Below are 21,124 nucleotides of genomic sequence, written 5' to 3' on the forward strand. Positions count from 1 at the left end.
AGAAACACCTCCCAGTCCCTCGCCCACATTAACAYGTTTCCGGGTCGAATAAACAAAAAAGCCAAACAGGAGCATCTGGCTCACCGTCACCCTGCGGCGGAAAGGCCAAACCCCCGGCCGGGTCCGGCGGACCACGCGGGAGCGTTTAGTAAGGAGGGACGATACGGCTCCCCCGGCATCCCACCGCCCCAGGGGCTCCGGTCCCGGAAGCGCGGGTTGGAAAAGATGCTTTCGTACATTGCACACATGTGTGCACACGCATATGTGCGTGCACACGCACACACACGTGCACACACTCTGTTCCGGATGGCTCGGCCTGGCTGTGTCGGGGGCAAGGAGCACAGAGAGAGGTTGCTTCCAGCAGAGTTTTCTGGCCAGAAGGAAACTTGGAAGGTTATTCAGAAAGTTTGTTTCTTGCTCCTGATGGCCCAAAATGGATTTTCTGGATCTCAACAGCTTTGAATTTCCAAGCTGGGGAGAATCCAATTTTCGATCTGGATCCAGATTTTTGCAAACAGTCTGAATCCTTATTAGGTTTGCAACGCAAAGCGATCTCAGAGGGACTCCGGGCAGAGGCAGGTGCCTGCGCGCGGGCCGGGCCGAGCAGCACCCTCAGCCCCCGCGGCGTGCAGCGGGGTTTGCAGCCGGTGCCCCGGCGCCGTGTCCCGGGATTCACGGCGCTGCCCGGCGGGGAGCAGAAGCGGAGGGGCCACAGCCCGGCTCGGGCGGAGGGAGAGCGAGGCGGCTGGGAGGCTGGAAATCGGAGAAGACATGGGAGCAGCTCAACCCTGCGCTGGAGGACACCCCAGTCACACGTCYGCCTTACAAGCACGGACGGACCAAGGTGACCTGGCAAAGCAAATCCTGTAACTCCCCGGAGCCGCTGCTTTCGGGCAGCTCAGAGTCAGCACGCTTCGCAGTCACCGGGCGTAAATCAGCTACGGGCCGCTCCGGTCACGTCCCGAGCCTCGGCCAACACCAGCTGAGCCTCTTCCAAAGGAAATAATGTGGCTGATGATAAAAACACGGCGCACGGCACACACCGGGTTTGGGTCAGCACCTTCTCGCGCACCGGGGCAGGCCGCAGCGCGAGGTTAGGAGGCCCCGGCAGCCGGCGCAATCGGAGGAGCAATGGCACGGCCAGGACCCGCGTCCCTCCGTCTCCGAGTGCCGGGAGAAACGCGGGAGTCCCGCCGCTCCGCGGCAGGCGCGGAGGCGACGCCGAGGTCCCGGGCTCCTCTCCYGCGGGATGGGCTCAAACCCGGAGGGTCGGGGCGCCCGGCTGGAGCGACGCAGGGGAGCCCAAGCACGCGGCCGCTCTCCTCCTCGGGCGGGGAGGAAGGGCGCTGCCCGGATGGCAGGGAGGACCGCGGCGGCCGCGAGCCGCTTGCGAAGCCAGGGTCGGCTCCCGCATCCCTCCCGGAGCAGGGGCTCCGCGCCGTTCTGGCGCGCGTGGGCGAAGCCCTTCAAGCTCGCCTGTCCCCAAGGTCCCGTTTCCCTAAAAATYGCAGGACTGTGACATCTGAGTGCGTCCTCTCTTCCTGCCGCCGAGCCCCCGAGCCTGCAGCACTTTTAATCTCCTCCAGGAATCAGCAGAGGGGCTGGGACTGACAGCAACATCTTTGTAGGGCTGTAATAAAGAATGACTTATTTTGACATTTATTTAAGAAATATTAATCTTTCATTTTCCTTCTAAATGCTCCTGTTTGCTAAGGAACTATCTGTTACCTAAGTGCTCCGATAAATCTTCTAAGGTAAAATTATATGTTAGATGCTGCCAGGAGGGTACATTTAAGAATGCTTCCCAAATTATCAGCTGCATTAATCTTAATTACTTCGGTAAAAGTAGAGTCTGGCATTAGGGTGAACTAAATTGAACGGGTGTTTGTTTGTCTTTATCATATCACATATTTGAGATCATTTAACAGAACGCAGATAAAAGGCGCGCGGGGCAGCGCGACGGGAGCAGCTGCCGGGCGGGAACGCCGTCTCCCCCCGAYGAAGCCCCGGCACGGGGCACCTTTCCCCCCGACCCAGGCATTACAAATAATAATAATAATAAAATTAACCCCTCAGCCAGCTTTTCCCAGGCTGAAAGCCGAAGACGAGGAAGGGCGAGGAGCAGCTGGGCGTCCTGGCGGCGCTGCAGCCGGGCTCTTCCTCGCGCTGGCCGCCCGGCGAGGCGCTGGGCTGCTCGCTGCCGCACACAACGATGCTTTTGTTCGCTGGGAAGAGCGGCGTCCCGCTGCTCTTTATTATGATTTTTCTTTTTTTTTTTTAATGCATTCRTACGACTGTCTTAAAAACAACCCCCTGAGCTTGCAGGGGGAAGCGGGGTCCCACCCCTGGGTCCCGTCTGGCCGTTAAACACCTCCGGGCCGTGCAGTCCCCCTCCAGCAGCGCACGGCGCGCGGCCTGACGCCAGCCGACGTCCGGCTCATTTGAAGACGCCCGTTATTTAGCATCCTCAAGCACAGAAATGAAATAAAGCGCGGGATTAAGCGCTCGGTTTAGCCGGGCCCTTGCTGCAGCTTTGCATCTCCCCAGCTCCCAGCTCAGTGCGACCCGGGCGGTTTCCCTGTCACCGCCGAGCGAATCTGCCTCGGCTCCAAGACGCTGCGGAAGGGGGGATTCTTCCCATCTCTTTTCTTTTTATTTTGCAAAGCTCAGTCCATCTCCCTCCAAGAAAGAAAAACAGCCCCCCGCGCTCCGACTAGTAAATGCTCCCATCCAAACAGGCGATGGCGGGGGAAAAGCAGAATAACCCCCCCACCACCACCACCAGTCGCAAGCACCAGGCACCAGCCCTCAGCCCGGGCAGCCTTTCGTGACCCACCAAAAAAAAAAAAAAAAAAAAAAAAAAAAAAAAAAAAAAAAAAAAAAAGCCAGCGACACGATTCCCAGGCCAATATCGCGTTTCCTTCCTCCCGGCTGCGCCTGGGCCCGCTCCAAGCTGCCTTCCCCCCGCTCCCGCCTGCAGTGCTGGTCAAACAGGGACAGGAAACCCGAGCGCAGCCGGGAGCATCGCCGGGGCTTCGCCCGAGCCTCGGTACCTCTTCGTCCTCCTGGCATCCCTCGCGTCCCCCCCGCTCGGCGGCTCTTCGCCGCCCCGCCGCCGCCCCGCGTCGCGAGCGGCTCTCAGCACCAGGCTCCGACAAGCCCCGGCGTCCCGACGGACGCAGGCGCACGTATCTCCGAGGGGGATTAATTGGCTCGTCGCAATTAAAACAGTCACGGACTTCAAGCGGCGTTTCGGCTCCGTGCCGGCCGGCCGCGCGCCGGGGAGCTGGGGGGTCCGGCTCTCCGCAGTCAGGACCACGCAGAGATCGTCCGGCGAATCCAGCAGCTCCTGAGACCCGGGGGTCTCGGGTGCGCCGGAGACTTGGCTTGGCAGAGGGGACTTGGGCAAAGGATTAGCCAAAGCGCCAASAGGAGGTGGGATCCTCCAGTCGCCTTGGGAAGAGCCACCCTCCCTTGGCCTTCCCAAACCGCCGGGAGCAGCAGCGCAGACCCCGAAGTCCTCTGCAACACCGCCGACCCCGCGCCGGCTCGTCCCAGGGAGCCGAACCCAGCCCCGACCACGCACGACGGGCACGGTGGCAACCACGGCGGTGGCCACCTCCAGCAGAGCCGTCCCGGCCCCGAGAACGGAGCCGCTCACTTCCAGTGTGAACTAGTTACAGCCAGGATCTGATAGGAGGAGACTTCTGCGAGATTTGGGGGCTTTTAAGCTGTCAACTTTCCTATAATTATTAGCAATGTTTTAAATAAGCTCTCTTCAGAAATTTCCTTCTGAAAGACAAGATTAATGAGCATTTCCTTTGGGGATTTATTGCACTGTTAATTATTCTCTTCCAGAAATTTGGTTCAGAATATTATCAGCTTTTTTTTTTCAATTAAAAGTGATTATAATTTGTTCTGTATAAAAGAAAAGTGGATTTAAAAAAAATCCTCCCTTTCTGATTAAGTATAATAGTCAAATGACTAAGATAAAAGTAGCCAGTGGCTCTGGCAGGACATGCCAGTCCAACTTCAACTATGCCACTAAAAACTTGGTGTTCCCCCCGCCACAGCTGCCTCCCTGGGCACATCCAGGCTTTGCGATAAATAAATTGAGCGCAGAAGGACTGCGTTGCAATTTACGGAGATTTCCTGCAGAGGGAACCAAAGGTGTCCAAATGCGGGAGGCGGGCTAGGTGCTAACTTGGGAAGCAGTCCGCGGTGGCGAGGGCTGGAGGCCCTCGAGGTAGCAGCTCCTCCAGGAACGGGACAGGGCCGGCTCTGGTTTCACTTCCCCAAATGTCCCTTCCCAAATGACGTCCCTCGCTGTCATTTCAGGGCACCCAGCTCGACCGGGCTGGGGCTGCGGAGGCCGGGTGCTGCCACACGTGTGATGGCCCACCACGCCGCGCAGCGCGGAGATGCCCACAGAAATGCGGCARCGCTGCTCTCAGATGCCACGCTCGCTAACCGCGGATCCAGGTTTTCACCACAAAATGCCTTTTTGCACCAGGAAAGCTGTGAAACTTGAGCTGGGACAGCTGAGAGCAGTCGGGTCAGGACAGCCCTGGAGAAGTGGGCTCAGGTCTCCTGCAAAACCCAGGCTGTGACAGGCACAAGAGTGTCCTCGACTTCACATGCCGTTAGCACTCCCCAGCAGACATCCCTTGTGTATCTCCCAAACGCAAAACATTCAGAAAATGCTCCAAACACAAACGTTTGCCTGGCAGGGGATGGATCCGATTACACCCCCGATACACGGGGCAGCAGGGCCCATGCATGGCTTTGCTGGAAAACACCCTGCAAAACTGGCAGGAGGGCTGGGACGAGAAGCCAGGCCTGGTGCCGACGTCCTTTGCAAGGCTTGTCTTATCCCTGGTGCGTCCTGCAAAGCCCTGCTGCTTCGTTTGACCAGCAGAAGGTGAGCAAGCTGCTGAGCGTGACACAGATTCCCTGGAGCACAGGTCCAGTTCTCACGGGAGCAAGCAGTTGGGCTGGTCTCTGGCTCATCTGTGGCTACAGCCACCCGAGAGCGCTCTGTGCGGGTGACAGCAGCGCTCCAGCGGTTACGAGATGCTCTGGCTACGTCGTCGTGCTTTGGACATCACCTGCCCTGCTGAAGGAAAGCGCTCTCATTTCTGCCTTGTTCTCCCGCCCTCACCGAGCCTGGCTGAGGCTCACATCTYCTGCAGTCATCTGGGTACTAAGCCCAGGCCTCAGCAAGCTGGGCAGCCTGGTCTGAAAGGCAGAAACCGGAGAGCCAAGTGGGCTGTTGCCCARTTCCTCAGCCCCTGTCAACCGCCAGAATTTCCCACAGGACATTACAAAGCCTTGGCAAAAGGATCTATTGCATCCTGCAGAACTGCATCCATGGAGGTGGCTGGGAACCACTGTCAGAGGACTGCCAGCGCCAGCTAGGATCACGCATCCACCTGCCTGCACCCAGTTCCATGGGTGAGGGACACGTTMCAGATTAACTGGGGCCTCCTGATCAGCATCCCAGAGATGTCCCCGCCCAACAACAAGCACAGCGTGCCGCACGCCACCTCGCCCCCTTCCCAGCCCGCCTTCTCTCGGCCTAACGAACCGGGCTTGCCCGGCACCGTGAACCAGGATGGCCGTGAACGGTCGCTCTTCGTTCACCCGCCGCACGAGCTCACACACTGGGGTGCCTGGGGACCGCACCCCCAGCGCCCCCTCCGCAGCTGCAAACGCGAAGCTGAGCACAGCCCTGAGCTCGCACGTGCTTGCACACGCGCCAGCCACCTTCCCGCTGCAAAATCCTCAGCAGCTTCTAATCCGACCAGGAAAGAAAGACCCGTTGCACGCATTGCAGATTAAAACCAAAACGCTCCAAAAGTAGTTATCAGGATGGATGGGAAAGGAGAAGCTGTCTGCTGGGGAGCAGGGGAGAGCGTAATTGGAGCGGCGCACATCTGTCTCCTCGCTGCCCTCCGCGCTCGGGAGCGATGCAATCTCCCTCCCCTCCTGCAGGAGCCAGCGCAATTGCAGCCCGCGGCGGGCGTGGAGGAGATGGGAGCGTGCGCGAGCGCCACGGGTCATGCAGACATCCTAGACTTTCGATGACCTGCAGCTGGAGCACAGACACTGATATAAAAACCGTGCGCGCGCGCGCAGCCCTCCACGTCTCTGCTGGAAAACAGGGACCCCCACCAGCGTTCGCGGCTTGCAGCAAGCAAAGATTTTAACACTGCTTCTGTCTGGCCACTTAATTTACTGTCTATTTACTTCTTTTCTTAACTGATGTCCTTTATTCAGCTATAGAAAAACCAAACGCGACCAGGTCCGTGCTGCCCAGCCCCTTGATTTATGTGTGCGCCAGAACATTTCCCCACTGTTCGGCCAGCGGTGTGCGTCAGTGCGTTGCAATCCTCCGTCCGGCGAAGGAGAAGCAGATGGTTGCACGGCCTGGGGGAAGGGGAGCGAGCACCCGCGAGCAGGAAATCTCCTCTCCGACGGCAGGACGGGCTGCTCAGGCCTTTCGGGCCGCCCTCGCCCCGGGCATGCAGCAGGCGCGCGGCTGCTGGGCGCCTTCCTCTCCGCCTGCCCTTGGTGCTGGGCTCAGCGCGGGGACGTGCCTGCAGGAACCGCATCAGCTCAGGGAATTGCATCGGACGGAGGGCAGAAAGCAGGATCGCGGCCGTGGCCATTCCCTATCTAGATCCCTATAGCACGAGGGGCAGCTCTGCGCCGTGCAGGAGGATGCAATGCAGCCAAGGCAATGCAAATCCAAGCAGCAGCGCAGCTACGAGCGTGCTGGGTGTTGCAGCTCTTTTGCCAGCGGATCTCTCAAGGAGACATGGCTCTGCGGAGTCAGCGACCCAGCACTGGATTTTAAAGATTTTCAGRTGCTTCGGTGCCTGCACCTCTCGGTCCCTGCTTGGATGGTGGGGGCCGAGAGATGCAACCCCCGAGAGATGCAAATCCTGGGAGATGCAACCCTCGAGAGATGCAATCCTCGAGAGATGCAATCCCCGAGAGATGCAATCCCTGTAGCAGCACTGGGGCTTTCCAGCAAGCACCCAGAAAGCCCCAAAGGATGGAGCAGAGTTGGCTGGACAAGGCCCCTCGAAGCTGAGCTGCAGAACAGGTCACCGGCCGAGCTTTCCGCCTGCCCTGGGCCACGGGGGCCACGCCAGCGCTGCCTCTCGGGCGGCGGGACGCCGGCCACCACGCTCCCCTCCCCGCCGCGCCGCGGATGCGTGCGCTGAGAAACGCCCTCTGTTCTGCACGGGAGCAGGAACGCTCGGGGCCAAAGAAAACGCGCACGGCTATAAAAAGGCTGATGAACAGAGGCACATTCATGGCAAGCTTCAGTCGGCCGCTTCGTAAAGGTGCTGGCAGGACGCAGGAGGTTTGCAAGGCACCGGCTGCCCCGGCCGGGCAGGAGGCAGGATCGTGCACCGGGTCCGACCGCGAGCAGCTCAGGCCTCGTCCGCCTGCCGGTGCGACGCTGCCTTGCCCGGCCCGGGGGACGCCCGCGGCGGACGAGTGCCCCGCGACGGGACGGAGCCCAGTTCCCTGCGGAGGAGGAGGCATGGCCACGGCGCTCCCCCTCCCTTTTTTTCCAGTCGCTAAGCCCTGCGCTTTCCCTTCCTTGCCCCGGCTGCAGCCAGGACAAGGCTCCCACGCCGCAAACGCCGATCTCGGCGGCGCGCCGGCCAGCCGTGCCGTGCCGGCAGGTGCGAAGCACGAGCGCTGCACGCGCACGGGACTTCAAAGGGCGAGCAACCAAAAGCACCTTGCTGAGGGCTTTCGATGCACCTTCCCCGCCATGCACGGGACCCGAATCCCCGCTGCGACACGAGCCGGGCCACTGACCTTCTCCGCGCATTCCTCCTTCTTTTATTTATTTCTTTTTTTCCCTTTCCTTTTAATCAGGCACCGTCCGTGAGCGCGCGCGATTGAACAACGCCAACGTTCGTGGCTCGCACAAGTCGAGGCTCCGTTTGCTTAGGAGATGCGTCTTCTCCAGAGCAACGCCAAGTGACACAGCCTCCCTCCCGCCGCTCGCCTGTTCTTCCTTCGTCAGCCGAAAAATTACGACGATTTCAGGGTGCTGGAAACACCGTCCTTTTGCCAGCRCCACGTGAGGTTGAAGAGCGGCACGGGGCTGCCGTGCTGCCCCTCCGCGCCGAGCGGAGCCCGGCCGGAGCCCGGCCCAGCTACGCTATTTCTCACCGACTTGCAAAACGCAAAGCCCGGCCTGGGAATTTCCCTTCGGCTTCGAGGCGGCGCTTCGCAGGCGGCCCGGGGAGGTTTCTAAGACCCATAAGGAGGGTGCAAAAGCAGCCGCTCCCGGGGCGAGTCCCCGCGGGGCGACGGCGCCGCGAGCAAGCAGCAAAGTCCCGGCCCCGAGGCGGGCTCCGGAGCCCGAGCGCGGCGCGAGCGCGGCCGCCGCTCCGCGCCCGGCGTCGCTGGCGCTGCCACGCGGAAGGCTCCGAGCTTTCCGCTCGCGGGGGCTCCCCCTCTCGCCTCGTCTGCGGCCGCTGAAGGAGGAATGAGGAGAACAAAGAACCCCAACCCTCCGGGAGTCTGGAAAGAGGAAAAAATGTGTATTTTTATATCCTGGCTGGAAAACGGAATTCTTCCAAAGAGTGACAGTTTTTCACAAAAACTTCTTGCTTCTGAAAAATGGGTGAAAACCGCTCATCAGCACGTTCGGCCAGAGCTCGGCGGGGGGCAGCAGCTGCCTCTGCTTTCGGGAGCCCCGGGCGGCAGGGCGACGGGGCAGGGGACGCAGCGCAAAAGCCGCCCGCCCGCCCGCGCCGGCCCGCATCCCTGCACGGCTCTTCTTCCCCCGGGAAAGAATCCCAGACAGCTCCTAATGCAATGGACACCAGGAACTATTTATTTCCCTCAGCTACTCAGCAACGGCCGAACCAGTGCAAACGTCGTCTTACTAAGCCCGGCAGGGTTTTACAMTGAATTCACCTCCTTTCACCTGCAGATTTAACCCGCGCCCACGCGGGCAGCAGCCTCGCGCGGGCGGCAGCGCCCTCGCGGCGTGGGACCCGCGGAGACCCGCGGGTTTGCCAAGCGCCCGAGTCCAGCGCGTGATCCCGGCCGCTCCGCGACTCCCCCGCGCAAAAATGTCCCAAAGCCGCCGAGCACCAAGGGGAAGGAAACGACAGGGGCAGATTTTAGTGAACTGTTTTGCTTGCAAGGCAAAACGCGCCCCCCTGGTCGCGTATCGAATGCCGGCTGCTCGATGTGCCCCGAGGAGGCTGGATCCCAACCAGCAGGGGTTTCTTACTGTGCAAAGCTTGTTATTAAGGTCGCRCTTTGCAAGCTGAGGCACCTGCCCCATCAATTTAGGGGGGTGACAAAAGTCCAAACAAAATATTTGTGCATGCAGCTTTGCACCTCTGACTCAGCTCACGGGTCAGCGCCGGCGGCGCGGGCAGCGAGGGAGGAGGACGGCGTGCGAGCGCGCTGCGGGCTATGCGCTCGGCTTCCCCTTTCCCCCCGGTTTGGTCCGCGTCCTCGGAAAACCAAAACAAACTCCAAGGCGCCGCGGGGCCGGGGCTGCAGAGCAAACTCTGCCGCGCAATACCACGCGCACCTCTGCCTGCGGGGCCTGGCCCGCGACTTCTCCTCCATTTTCCAGCGAAATGTTGCAACTAATAATTTTCGCACATGGTGCCGGAGCACAAGGGCTGCCGTAAAGTGGCTGTTTATTGCATTAACAGCCGCCCGCTGCTATCAGGTTTAGGGAAAGGGGGTGTTGGAGAGGGAGCGCCTGCACCCCGTGGGGTATCGCTTTACCCCGGTGCTTCCTGCCCAGGTGAACCCACACAAACCCGCCTGTGTTACGGAAAACATTCGGGAGCCTGGACACGTTTCCACCGCAAACACAGGCGGCGATTCAGCTTCCCTCCCCTGCCTTCCAAGACGTCCTCCTTTTAACACAGAAAGTGGCATTTATCTTGGGATTCCTTCAACCCGCAGCCAGAAAAAAAAAAAAAAGAAAAATTAAATCTCCGCGCGTGCGTGCCTGCGCCCCTCCGGCGCACGCGGCCCCGGCGCCTGCAGCCTCCCGGTGGGAGCGCAGCGCCGGCCCCACGGCTGCCCGTCCTCCCCGTCCCGCTGGCGTAGCTCTAGCCTGGCTGCCTACGGACGGGGAGGAGGGCCCGGGGWCGCTGCACGCCACCCCCCACCCCCCAAAATACGTGTCCCCGTCCCTCCTCTCACAAGGCAGACCGGCTCTCGCTGGCACACGACGCTTTCCGCTTGGCGAGCTGCACAGGCAAGGACACGAACCGACAGCACATCTGCGGGGGAGCACGCACATCTGCAGGGAAGGACGCAGCGCGCTTTGCCCGCAGTGCCTTGCACTGGCCAAAGCACGGGAAAGCTGGGGGGTTACTTTTCCCTTTTATTGCATGCCAAGTTTCAGCGCAGGATTTATATGGTCAAATCCAAAATCCCTGGAAGGCTGGGTCTGGTGCAGTGGGAACGCAGATGCTGCCTTTACCCCGCCGCTGTAATTACGCCACCAAACTTAGAAAGCAGCGGAAGAGCAGTATGTAGYGCTACAATTAGGAGGACGTTTAATTGCAGAGCAACAGCTTATGGCTTTCCTCGCCAGGGCTACAACCATCGCTCCGCGGGAGCCGGGCTGCCAACGCGGGCGCGCGCCCCGGCTCCTCCTCGGGCACAGCGGCCTCGGCACCCCCGGGCCTGACCCGTCGCACCGCCGTTGAGCGAAAAGCAGCGGCCGTCACACCTATCTGGGGAAGGAGCCACCAGAATACGGGGSGAATATTTGATGGAGGAGGCTCGCTTCTAACGAGGAGCATCCCTCCCGTCCGCCCGGGACTCCCCGCCTCCCGGCCCGGCTGCGGGCCGTCCCCGGCGGCGGCAGCGCCGGATGGTTTCTCCCCGTCAGCCCGGAGAYTAAAACGGATCTACGCGTGGGAAACGGCGGCAGCAATGGAGATGACAGAAGAGAGCCGCTGATTTATATCGCCGTGCCCCCGAAAGCGCTGCACATAAATCTGCCGCTTTTCAAGGCGGCGCGTGAACCAGGACAGCTCCTGCTCGGCCCTGCCGGCTCCTGGCACTCCGCAGCGGGCGCATTTTTTGGTTTTTTTTTTTTTTTTGGCATTAACCAGGTTTTCCGGGTGGCCCCGGAGACGGCGGATGCGGGCGAGGCGCTTGCAGGGTGCCCACGGGGAAGCTCCACCGAGGGCTTCTTGCAAAGCCCCTTGGAAGCTGCCCCTGGCCCCCAGGCACCGCACGCTCCGGCGCCCCGGAGCAAGCTGCAAGGTGCCGCGGGAGAGCCCAGCCTTCCCCGAAGGATGCCGGCAGCTCGGCGGCGCCGCGCACCGAGCGGCGAGCGGCACCGCGCACCAGCGGCCACCGGCTCGTCCTCCCCTGCAGAAGCAGCCCACGGAGAAAGAGCATTTTTGTTCCTTCCTCCTCTATTGACGCAGCTGGGAGCGCCGRGGCCGGGCTCCTCCGCGCCGCGCCGAGGGCCCGGAGCCCGGCACCACGCCCCGGCGCTCGGCGGTGGCTCCCTGCCGCAGGGCAGCCCCTCACCCCGGCTCTGGTCGGCCGTGCGGGCTCGGTTCCCCCGCGGCCCCCCGTGCCACTCTGGTTTTAACATTAAGGCACAAATCCCTCCTCTCGCTTCGGTTTCTGCTGAAGAATTCACAGCGCCGGCTTCCGCAGACGGCTGATGCAGCTATTTTATTGCAATTTATTCTAAGCCCCCCAATCAGGGCAGTAACGACATGTGGAAGAGACCAATTAATAAAGCGCTCGAGCGGCTCKGCGCCCCGCGGGGCAGAGGCGCGCGGCTGCTGCGGTGCGGGCGCTGCGGCTGCGGGGAGACGCTGCGGCGGCTCCGGGCGGGCCCGAGCTCAAGGCCCGAGGGCAGGAGGTGGCCCGGGGCCCCGCAGAGCCCGGCGAGGAGAAGCGGGCCGCGGCCGGGCCCGGGCAGAGCATCTGCGAGCAATACCGCCGAGCAGCCCCGGCCCGCCGCCGCGGGAGCCGGCGGGGCTTTTGCCGTGGGCTTTCCTGCACGGATCCGGATCCGGATGCCCGGCTCTTGCGTGATCGGTGGGTTTGCTCCTCTTCGCCTCCGGCCTCCGAGACGAGAAACAAATGCGAGGCATTCCTTTATCTCCCTGCCTCTACGGAACGACGGGCAAAGCAATAAAACGCATTTTTTTAAGAGCTGTAAATTTAATTTCCTTTTAAACCATTTGCTTCCACTTATAACTCAATGGAAATCCTGAGCTGCTGGCAAAGCTGCAGCTTCCCTGTGCTGCGATCAACGTATAGTTTGCCGTTTTTGGATGAGCTTAAAAGTTTATGGAAGGGAAGACGGGGCGGGGGAAGCGAGGAAAATCCTCGGGGAATTAAGGGCCAATTTTCCATCTTCCTCCTGAACCTTCCTCAAGGGACGGGCTTGAGCGACTTTCCCGGCTGCACACCTGAAAGCTGCTTGTGTCCGCGGGGCAGACGTTCGCCGGGCGAACGCTCCTCAGCCGGCGCCGGCGCGAGCGGCCGGGAAGGACGCGGGCGGGCGGCAGGGCGGGCGCCGGGCGGCCCCCGCGCTGGCACTGCCGCCCTGCCCTGCCGCCCTTTGCCTTCCGGCTCCACCTGCGTCCTGCTTTCGTTTTGTTCTTTYTTCTTAATTAGATGTTGAAGAACGAGGGGAAAAAGGCTCCGCGCTGGTCCGAGACCCATCGAGGCCGCGGGAGCCGCTGCGGCGTCCAAGCCCTCCCCTGCCGCGCGAGCGCCGGCACGGGCTCCCCGGCCGCGCGTCCCCCCCGGGGCTCCCCAAAGCAGCCCCACGTCAACGTCGCCGCAGGCTGCGGGCGTTTCGGCACGGGGACGGCCGCGCCTGCACCGCGGCGTGCGCCCCGGGCGCTCGGCACAGGCAGCAGTACGAACAAGCGCCAGCCGCCGCGCTTCGGGAGTCGCGGGAATCGCGGGGGGCGCAGGAAGCCCGGAGCTCGCCGCCGGCCGCACGGATCGCAGCGCCGCGACGCCTCTCCGAGCGGGCTGCGCGCTACCGGGGCGCYGGCGAGGGTCCCGGCTCACGGGCCGCCTCTTCCGCAAGCTCCTGCGTATCCCTTTACCCGCGCGATCCTTGGGCCCGGCGTAGGGGCGATCTGTACAAAAGCCGCACCCAGCGCCGAAGGCTTAAAACCCCCAGAAGTTTAAAGCGCAGCGTGAAGCCCACTTCAAAGAGCTGCAGCTTCCTACGTGATACCATCAGGAGACAGGATCAAAGGCTGCGTCCTACGAGGTCCACCAAGGGAAGGGAAAATAAAATCACTTCCTCCAGAGCGTTCCTTGCTGCCGAAAATAAGCTGCTGGTTTAGGAAAATCAGACCATCACATTAAAATTATAGACGATGTTAAAGCATGCTTCTCCAGTGGCTTCGTGGGCTATCGAAGCGGCTTGTAAGGGCCTTGCACGTGGAGGGGGAAGGGATGCAGCAGAGTCCAGGTGCTGCTTGAAACCCGGGCTTGCACTCGAGCGTACGTAGCAAGATCCAGCTCTGCCCAGCGCAGCGTCTTCCCCGCCAGGGACGCGTCTCCCGGTCGCTCCCGTCCYGCTCACGGGCCGACCGAGCCGCTCCCGTGCCGGCTGCAGGCACGACGATGCCGCTTGCAGCCCTCCCCGCTCTTCAGCGCTCCCGGTCGGCCGGACCCTGCCGCGTTTGAGATCAGCCCTCTGGTACGCCTGCTCGGCTGCGCYGGCCCTGGGCAGAGGCGGCTCCGGGAACGGGGATTTTGCTGGAAATCACATCAGGGAATAGCGTTATCTCTTCCTCCAGATCCAAGAGGGAGGCGAGATGGAGCAACCCTCACCTGGGCTACGGACCCTTTGCCGGGGGCGCGTGGCCGGGCTCTCCGGGCRCGGGATGCCCCCGGTGCCCCGCACCGCCCAAGCCAGGCGGTGCAGGGGATGCGCCGGCAGGAACGGAGGCGCCRCGGGGGGCTGCAAGCCCCTCTGCTGCCTTGCTTTGCACGGCCCGGGCTGGACCAGCGCCAGGAGCCCAGAGACCGCCGCTGGCACGCGGCCCGTCCCCGAGGGCGCACGGGGAGACCATCGCCCAGCCCAGACGGGTCGCGCGCTGCGCCCCCCGGCCCCGGCTGCCGTCTCCGGCCGTCAGCGCGCCGAGGTTACCGCTCCGGCTGGTGTCGGCGCGGTGCCCGGCGAGCCCGTCCTCCCTCCTAGCTGCTCCCACAAACCCAGCAGCAAAAACCAGGCAAGAAACCAGATCGCTACTGGTCGGACGTGGCCGCCCTCCCGCAAGCCCCCACCTCCGCTCTCCCGAAACTCCCGTGCGGGATCCGTCCTCGCCCCCAGGCCTCCCTCCGCGCCCCGCAGCCCGGTTTTCCGCTGGCCGGCCCCAGATGAACAGCTCTGGGCAGAAGAGAGCAGACAGCATCCGCCGTATCCCTCGCGTCCTATGAAAACCAGATGCCACGGACGCGGTTACAAATCAAAGCTGACGGGGAGACGAGAGGTTTATTTAGGAACCGAGGGAGGGCAGGAAACCTTCCGCGCGGGGCTACCGTGCAGCTCCGCGGCGCGCAGACCCGGCCCGCCGCGGAGCCCCCAAAGAGCCGACCGCCAGCCCCTCCCGCCTCGTTCCTGCTTTCCGCCTTTTTTTTTTAATTATTATTTTATTTTAAATGATAACTGGATAAGAAGTTGTTACCTGGGGGGGCCTTTTATTTTTGTCAGGTTTAACTTATTGTTTCCGCAGCCGTTCGGCACCGAGGAAGGGCTGCGCCGGCCGGGCTGTGCCGGGCCCCGCGCTCTAATGAACGGCCGGGCTTGCGCAGGCAAAGCTGATGAAACAGCCGGGCTAATGCCCGCCGACAGCCCCGCGCCACTAATCCGCCCGGGGAATAAAGAGGAGCCGCGGTAACGAGAGCCGCGTTCAGCCGCGACCCCTGCCAGGGCGCCGACGACGGATCGAGACGGCAGCTCCTACGAGCGACCTTTCCGCGGGGCTGCTGGGGCCCCGAGGAGGCGGGGGGCACCCGGGGGTGCTCGGCGGCCGCCCCGGCCCCACCGCGGCCGCCGTGGGAAGCTTTACCAGCTCCCTCCTCGCGGGAGTCGGGGGCAGGCGGCGGCGGTGCAAATCCGCCGGGATGCAGGGATGCTAAAGGAGGTTTTTTTTCCCGAGCAACCTGTCCCTCCCTCCCGAGAGCCTTCGCTGCTGTCGCAGCGCAGGAGACGTTTCAGCCCTGCTCGGTGAGAGGACTGCTGCAAACAGCTGGCGGCAGGGCTGGCGCGGGCCGGGGAAGTGCTTCGGGATGAAAAGCGTGCGATAAATCAAGCTTASTACCGTCGCCTGCGATGCAGCCGTCGCCGGTCCGCAGCGCGGCGCTGGCCAGAAGCRTCTCACCGAGGGATCCTGACCTCACCGCCGAGCTCGCGGCTCGGCGCAAGCGGATGCTTCCCACGGACAGCCCCAGTCCGAGCTGGCCCCTTGATGTGACAGGGACTTCACCGCGTCTTTGGGAAGGGGAGAGCCCCGCTCCCCGGCGCCGACCCGCCGCGCGCGGGCTTGGGCATCGGGTCGTGCCTTGTCCTGCTCGTCAGTGAGCCGGGGAGGCTGAGTGCCTCGCTTCTCATCCAGGCTTTTGCGCAAAAACTCTCCTCAACCAGCATCTCGAAGCCCCCCGCCGCCGCCCGCGTCGCGTTGGCCCGTGAGCCCGGGTCCCGCCGGAGCACCTCGCCGCCCGCCGGGACCGCAGAGCCCGGCGCCAGCCGCGACGGCGTCCGCAGGCTGCGGCACAGTCGCCTTATGCCTTCCGCCAAATTAAAAAATAATAATAATAAAAAAAAAAGCAAGCAAGCAAAGCAGCAAGCGGAAGGGGATGACCCCTCCGGGCCGCCGATTTCTTGCAAAATCCAGAGGCCGACCGCCGACGGGGCGGAGGGTTCCCGCTTTTCCGGGTGGGAGCAGCCCGGGGAGAGGCTCCCGCGCCGCCGCTCGAGCGGCTTGGCCCGAGCGGCGCGCTGGCACGCGCAGCCGGGCGGCGAGGGAATTTGAGGTCTGGATCGCAGCTCACCTGCTCGCGCGCTGAACTGATTTCAAGGAAATGAAAAGCCAATGTTTAACCCAAACACTTGGAGTGACAGCGAGGGCAGGTTTTATTAAAACCTTTACCAGTCCGCGGGCCTGGAAAACCATCAGAAAGAGATTCGCAGGCTGCGGCGGGCGCCGCAGGGCAGGTGAAATAGCGCTTGAGATTCAGACAAATAAAGCAGCAGCTGCCCGAGGCAGCAAAGCGCTCTGCAAGCCCGCGGGCTGCCGCCGCCGCTCGGCGCTCCCGCGCACCGCTCGGGCGCTCGGCTGACGCGAGAGCAACGTGCCCAGACCCTGCCGGCCCCGGGGGCGCCCGCAACGCTTTGTCTTTTGGTTCGGCCGCGCTCCAGGAGGAGCCGGTTCCGTCAGCTGGGTCCCATTAAACGGCAACGAAATGCCTCCCCGCCCCGGAGACCACGGGAACACGTGCAGAAGGACTTCACGTGAAATAAAACAGCAGCCGGAGGGGAGATGCTGCGGGGAGGCAGGGTACTTGCTGCGCTCCTAGAGCGGGGTGAAGCACTTTGGAGAAACGGTCTGTTACCCAAAGCGCAGGTCTGAGCAGCCGGAACGATTCAGTGATTAGTGTCAGCTGAAAAAATGCAGAGGAAAGCCCGAAATTTTCCATTTCCGGCGCAGCGCTTTGCTACTAAACATAGGTATTTTAATTCCTTTTAAGCAGCTGAAAACCGTTGCCGGCGCTGGGCCGAGGCGGGGGCGCTGCCGGCGCCYCTTCCCTCTCCGGGAGCCTCCCGAATCCGCGCCGCGGGTCCCCTCCGCCGGGGCGAGGCAGCAGCGCCGTGCGGCTGCGGCCCCCCGACCCCCTCGCCCCTCGGAGCAGCGGCCAAGGCCCGGCGTCTTCTCGGCCTCCGGGGGATCCGCTGCAGCTTTTTTGGGGGGGCACAAGGCGCGTCCCCGGCGAGAGGGCTGCCGCGCGCCCCTCGGCCCCGCCGCCCTCCTGCCTCTCCTCCAGGTCAGACTCCGGGCTCCCCGCGGCCCCAGAGCTTCCCGGGCCCCTGTTTGGACTCCAGCAAAGAGAAAACGTCACCGTTTTTAGGCGCAGAGGGGCGGCCGGATCGCCTGACCTGTCAACATCGAGAATGGAAAACACGCTCGTCGAGTGCTTGGGATGAGGCTCTAATTACTCCCCACATACCAGCCCGCGTAAATACAGCGTAGCAGTCCAAGAAAAGCACGCTTCAAACACGGAGAGCTTTTCCCGGAGTTAAATGCAGCCTCCTTCTCCCTGGGAGCCRGGTTGCATCTCAAGTAGGTAGCAATTTGCTTCCACTGGTTTTGCAGCGCTTTACATAGGCGCTGGGGTGCACGGCGCTGGCGGGCGGCCGCCCCCGAGACACGGCGGCCCGGGCGCCCCTTCCCCGGGGGGAAAGAGCGGCTCTGGCGCAGCGGCGGGGACGGCTGCGCCCGGGGCGCCGGCGGGCACCGCTCACCTCTCCCGCGCCACCGCTCGTGCTGCCGCTCGGGGTGAAAACCAAGCTGCGGAARTTCGCTGCTCCCGGGCACCTGTCTGCTGCCGCAAGCCGCAGGGGGGGCGCGCGCCGGAGGTGCACGGGGAGCTGTGCGAAACGACCCTCTCACCTCCGTCGTGCCCATCCAAATGCCAAAGCCCATCCTCCCGGAGTCCGCCTCTCAGGAGGCCTCAGAAGGATGAATCGGGAGGAAACTGGATTCCTGCTTCCTGGCACAGGTGCAAACTCTTCATCTTCGCCAGCAGCTTCCTCGCCCCGCAACGCCCGTTAGGCAGCAAAGCTGGCCGGAGGCTCCCCCAGCAAACGCGACCCCGACGCCGGAAGCAGCCGGACCCTCCACCAACAGGCCCCTTYCCAGGGCCCGTAGAGACACGGCCCCAGTCTCCTCGGACTAGGAACCCCCTTGTTTAAATCCTCCACCTGCCCTTCGGACATCCCACCCTGCCCGGGCTGCCCGCGGGCGCGGGGGAGCCGCCGCCGCCGGAGTCCCGCGGGGAGCACGGGGGACGAGCGGAGGTGCTCTGCGCCGAGGCTCTTCGTCTCCCTTAACCACCGTGAGAACCACCAGGCTCTCGTTTGCTGCGAAACCTTCTGCTTCTYGCTGTCCATGCATTAACTACGTGGTCTTCCCGCTCCACTTCCCTCCGTCGTCGGCTGGCAAGGGAGCAGATAAACTCAGCGSATGCTTAGAAAAACATTTAGGGGAGCAGAACTCCTTGTTTTAGCGTAAAAGACCCTAAAACACAGCCATCAGTTCCGAGGAGACAYGATCACAAGCAGGAGCAAGATTGGGCTGAAGGGACGGGAGACTCCCAGGAAGCCAGGACGGTCCCAGACGGGACTGTCTGAGCCAGCACCTCTGCCCCTCCAGGCCTCAGTTTCCCCTCCTGCCCTTTCTCCGCCGTTGCTACATCGATTATAACGTGCCAGACGGTGAGCTGCCGCCTCCTGCCACGGGATCTCATCTCCGTTTGGCATTTCCACGCTATTAATAACTGCTCCCGAACGCCCCTCAAGCCATGGGCTGTAGGTGGCTTTGCCATCTTCACCAGAGCTTCACCGTGGCCTCAAACACGAAGAAAAGCCCAGGAGAAGGAGAGCAGAGCTGCAATGTTTTGCAGTGCGTGGGCCCCCTCGGGAGGGTCTAACCTGCCGCCCCCGGGACGGGCTCGCAGAGCGCGGCTGCGCCGGCGCCGCGCTTGCCGGGCCGTTTGAAGCCCCACGTGGGGGACCTGCCCTCTGCAATCCATTTAGCACTTGGCACTGCTCAGAAGGCTATTTTTGAAAGGTATGCAACTGTCCCAGAAACGCAACTTTGAAGTGTGGTTCAAGGCTTTGTTGTTGTGAAAAGAAAGGGCTTTTTACGTTTGCAATTAAATGCAAACACGAGTGAGTTACTGGGCCTGAGCTGGCCAAGGCAGGTCAGCTACGCTCTACCAACGGGGTCTGGATGTTGTCCCGCTSCAGTTTCGTAGCACGCTTGATAGACTGCTGGCCGCCTCTCGTCCCTGTAAAACGCTGTGTTTTGCTGTCTGTCAATTAGAAAAATTTGTTTCCTGGACACTGATAAGTACCAGGAGAGCACAGGGCTCGTTCCCATCCCCTGCAGCCCGCCGCGGGCATATGAAAACCATTCCTCGAAGCCGGGAGGGGTGGGAAGGAGATCCCGCTCCAGGGAGACGCCATCCGCTCGAGCAGCYGTCCGCCGCCCAGCGCGGCTCGCCGGGGCTGGGGGCCGGGGAGGGACCGGACGGAGGGCAGCGCCCGCTCTTGGCTCCCCTGTCCCCAGGGAGACTCGCCTTGGGGCGCCCTCGGAGCGCGCAGCGCCCACGGTGGTCCCGCGCTCACGGCCAACTTCTGGCCGCCGCYGGGGGTCGGACGATGCTCGATCCGAGGAGAAATCAGAGCTGCATGGCGAGACGAGACCCCGAGCCAGCGCGCAGCCCGTCGGCGTCCCCAGCGTGCCGCGGCGCCGGCAGCGGCAGTTTATACGAGCGTTTCGCATCTCTTGGCTGCGCCGCTTCAGCTGTGCCAGCCGGGGCTGCAGAGCTGTGCCGCCGTGGCCGGTTGTGCCGGGGACGCCCCGCGGCGAGCAGCGCTCCCCCCGCGCAGCGCTGCTGTGYTTCTCCGGCTGCGAGCTCGCGGGGGGAAAGGCACCGCGCTCGGACGAGCTCCGCTGCGAACAGCGCTGCAGACAAACCGCTCCTGCGCTGCTGGGCAAAAAGGCAGCCAGTCCCTCGTCCCGGCAATTCCCGTTGCACCGGCACGTTCTGGCTAAGAAGAAAAACTACCGTGCTGCACGAAGCTGGGAGAAACCCGCGGGCCCCCTCGCGCTTCCTTCCCGTGGAGGCGTTTGGAGGCGTTTCTGGCCGGGAAGACCGGGGCCAGCGCCTGGAGCGGCGCCCGCCGTGTTCCCGCAGCCCGGCTGTAACCCCACGCGGGCCGGAGGGTGCTCGTTACGCCTGACAGGTTGACAGGAAGGGGCGTTAAACCCGCGCGGCCACGCCGCCCGTCTCGGCAGCCCCACGCGGCCGCGGGGGCAGAGGCAGGCGCTTATCCTTAATTAAAAAGCAGCAGATCCAAAACAAAAATAGCGCTGGCTCCTTCTTTTAAAGGGACCCCGAGGKTTGCCCGCGGCGGCATTTTTCACATGCCTTCCTAAGGAGATCGCTATCTGCGCGCCRGGGTGGCCGGGCGGGCTCGGCTCCTGCCGCCCGTCGGGGTTTGCCCGCTGCAGCCCCCCGGCGCCCCGCTCCCCTCCGCGGCGAGCCCGCGGCTCTGCGAGCGCTGCCCGGGCGCGGGAACGGCTGGGCACGCTGCCTCGACGGGCTCCTCTGCTCCGGGGGGCTGGAGCCGGGGGTGGGAGGCAGCTCGGGACTATGTCGGTAGCCGGAGCCGCCACCACCTCCCGCAGCTGACGCCAGACGGCGCGTCACGCTCTCGCTGCCGGCAAGTCTCGCGGGGCGCAGGGGAAACCCCAAGGCCGCGGAACGAGCTGGGATGCTCCGTCCGGGACGTTCCCCAAAGGGGGAGGCTCCCCGAGCTCGCAGCACTCGGGGCTTTGCCCCGGAAAACCGAGGCCAGCCGTGTGCGCAGGCGCAGGGAGCCCTGGGACGTGCACTGCGTGGCACAAGGCCGAACGGTGGTGGGTCAGGACCCACCTCCGCCACGGTTCCTGCGAGGGCTGCACCAAGCGAGCAGCCGCGCCGAGCGAGCAGCTGCACCCAGCGAGCAGCCGCGCCGAGCGAGCAGTCGCACCCAGCGAGCATCCGTGCCGAGCGAGCAGCCGCGTCGAGCAAGCAGCCACACCGACCGAACAGGCGCATCCAGCGAGCATCCACATCGAGTGAGCAGCCGCACCCAGCGAGCAGCCGCGTCGAGTGAGCATCCACACCGAGTGAGCATCCGCATCGAGTGAGCAGCTGCACCCAGCGAGCAGCCGCACCGAGCAGCTGCGCCAAGTGAGCAGCCGCGCCGAGCGAGCATCCACACCGAACGAGTAGCTGCGCCAAGCGAGCATCCACGCCCAGCGAGCAGCCG

The 21,124-nt window shown here is 63.2% G+C and overlaps 1 protein-coding gene across 1 annotated transcript in view; it reads right to left on the bottom strand.

Annotated features, from left to right (window-relative positions):
• ZNF469 (zinc finger protein 469) overlaps positions 1–21,124 on the bottom strand; it is a 44,623-nt gene that overhangs the window by 19,613 nt on the left and 3,886 nt on the right. The gene's annotated exons all lie outside the window — the stretch shown is intronic.

This window comes from Rhea americana, unplaced genomic scaffold (genome assembly GCF_003343005.1).
Source record: "Rhea americana isolate MKP2758 unplaced genomic scaffold, rheAme1 scaffold_311, whole genome shotgun sequence".
Classification (NCBI taxonomy): Eukaryota; Metazoa; Chordata; class Aves; order Rheiformes; family Rheidae; genus Rhea; species Rhea americana.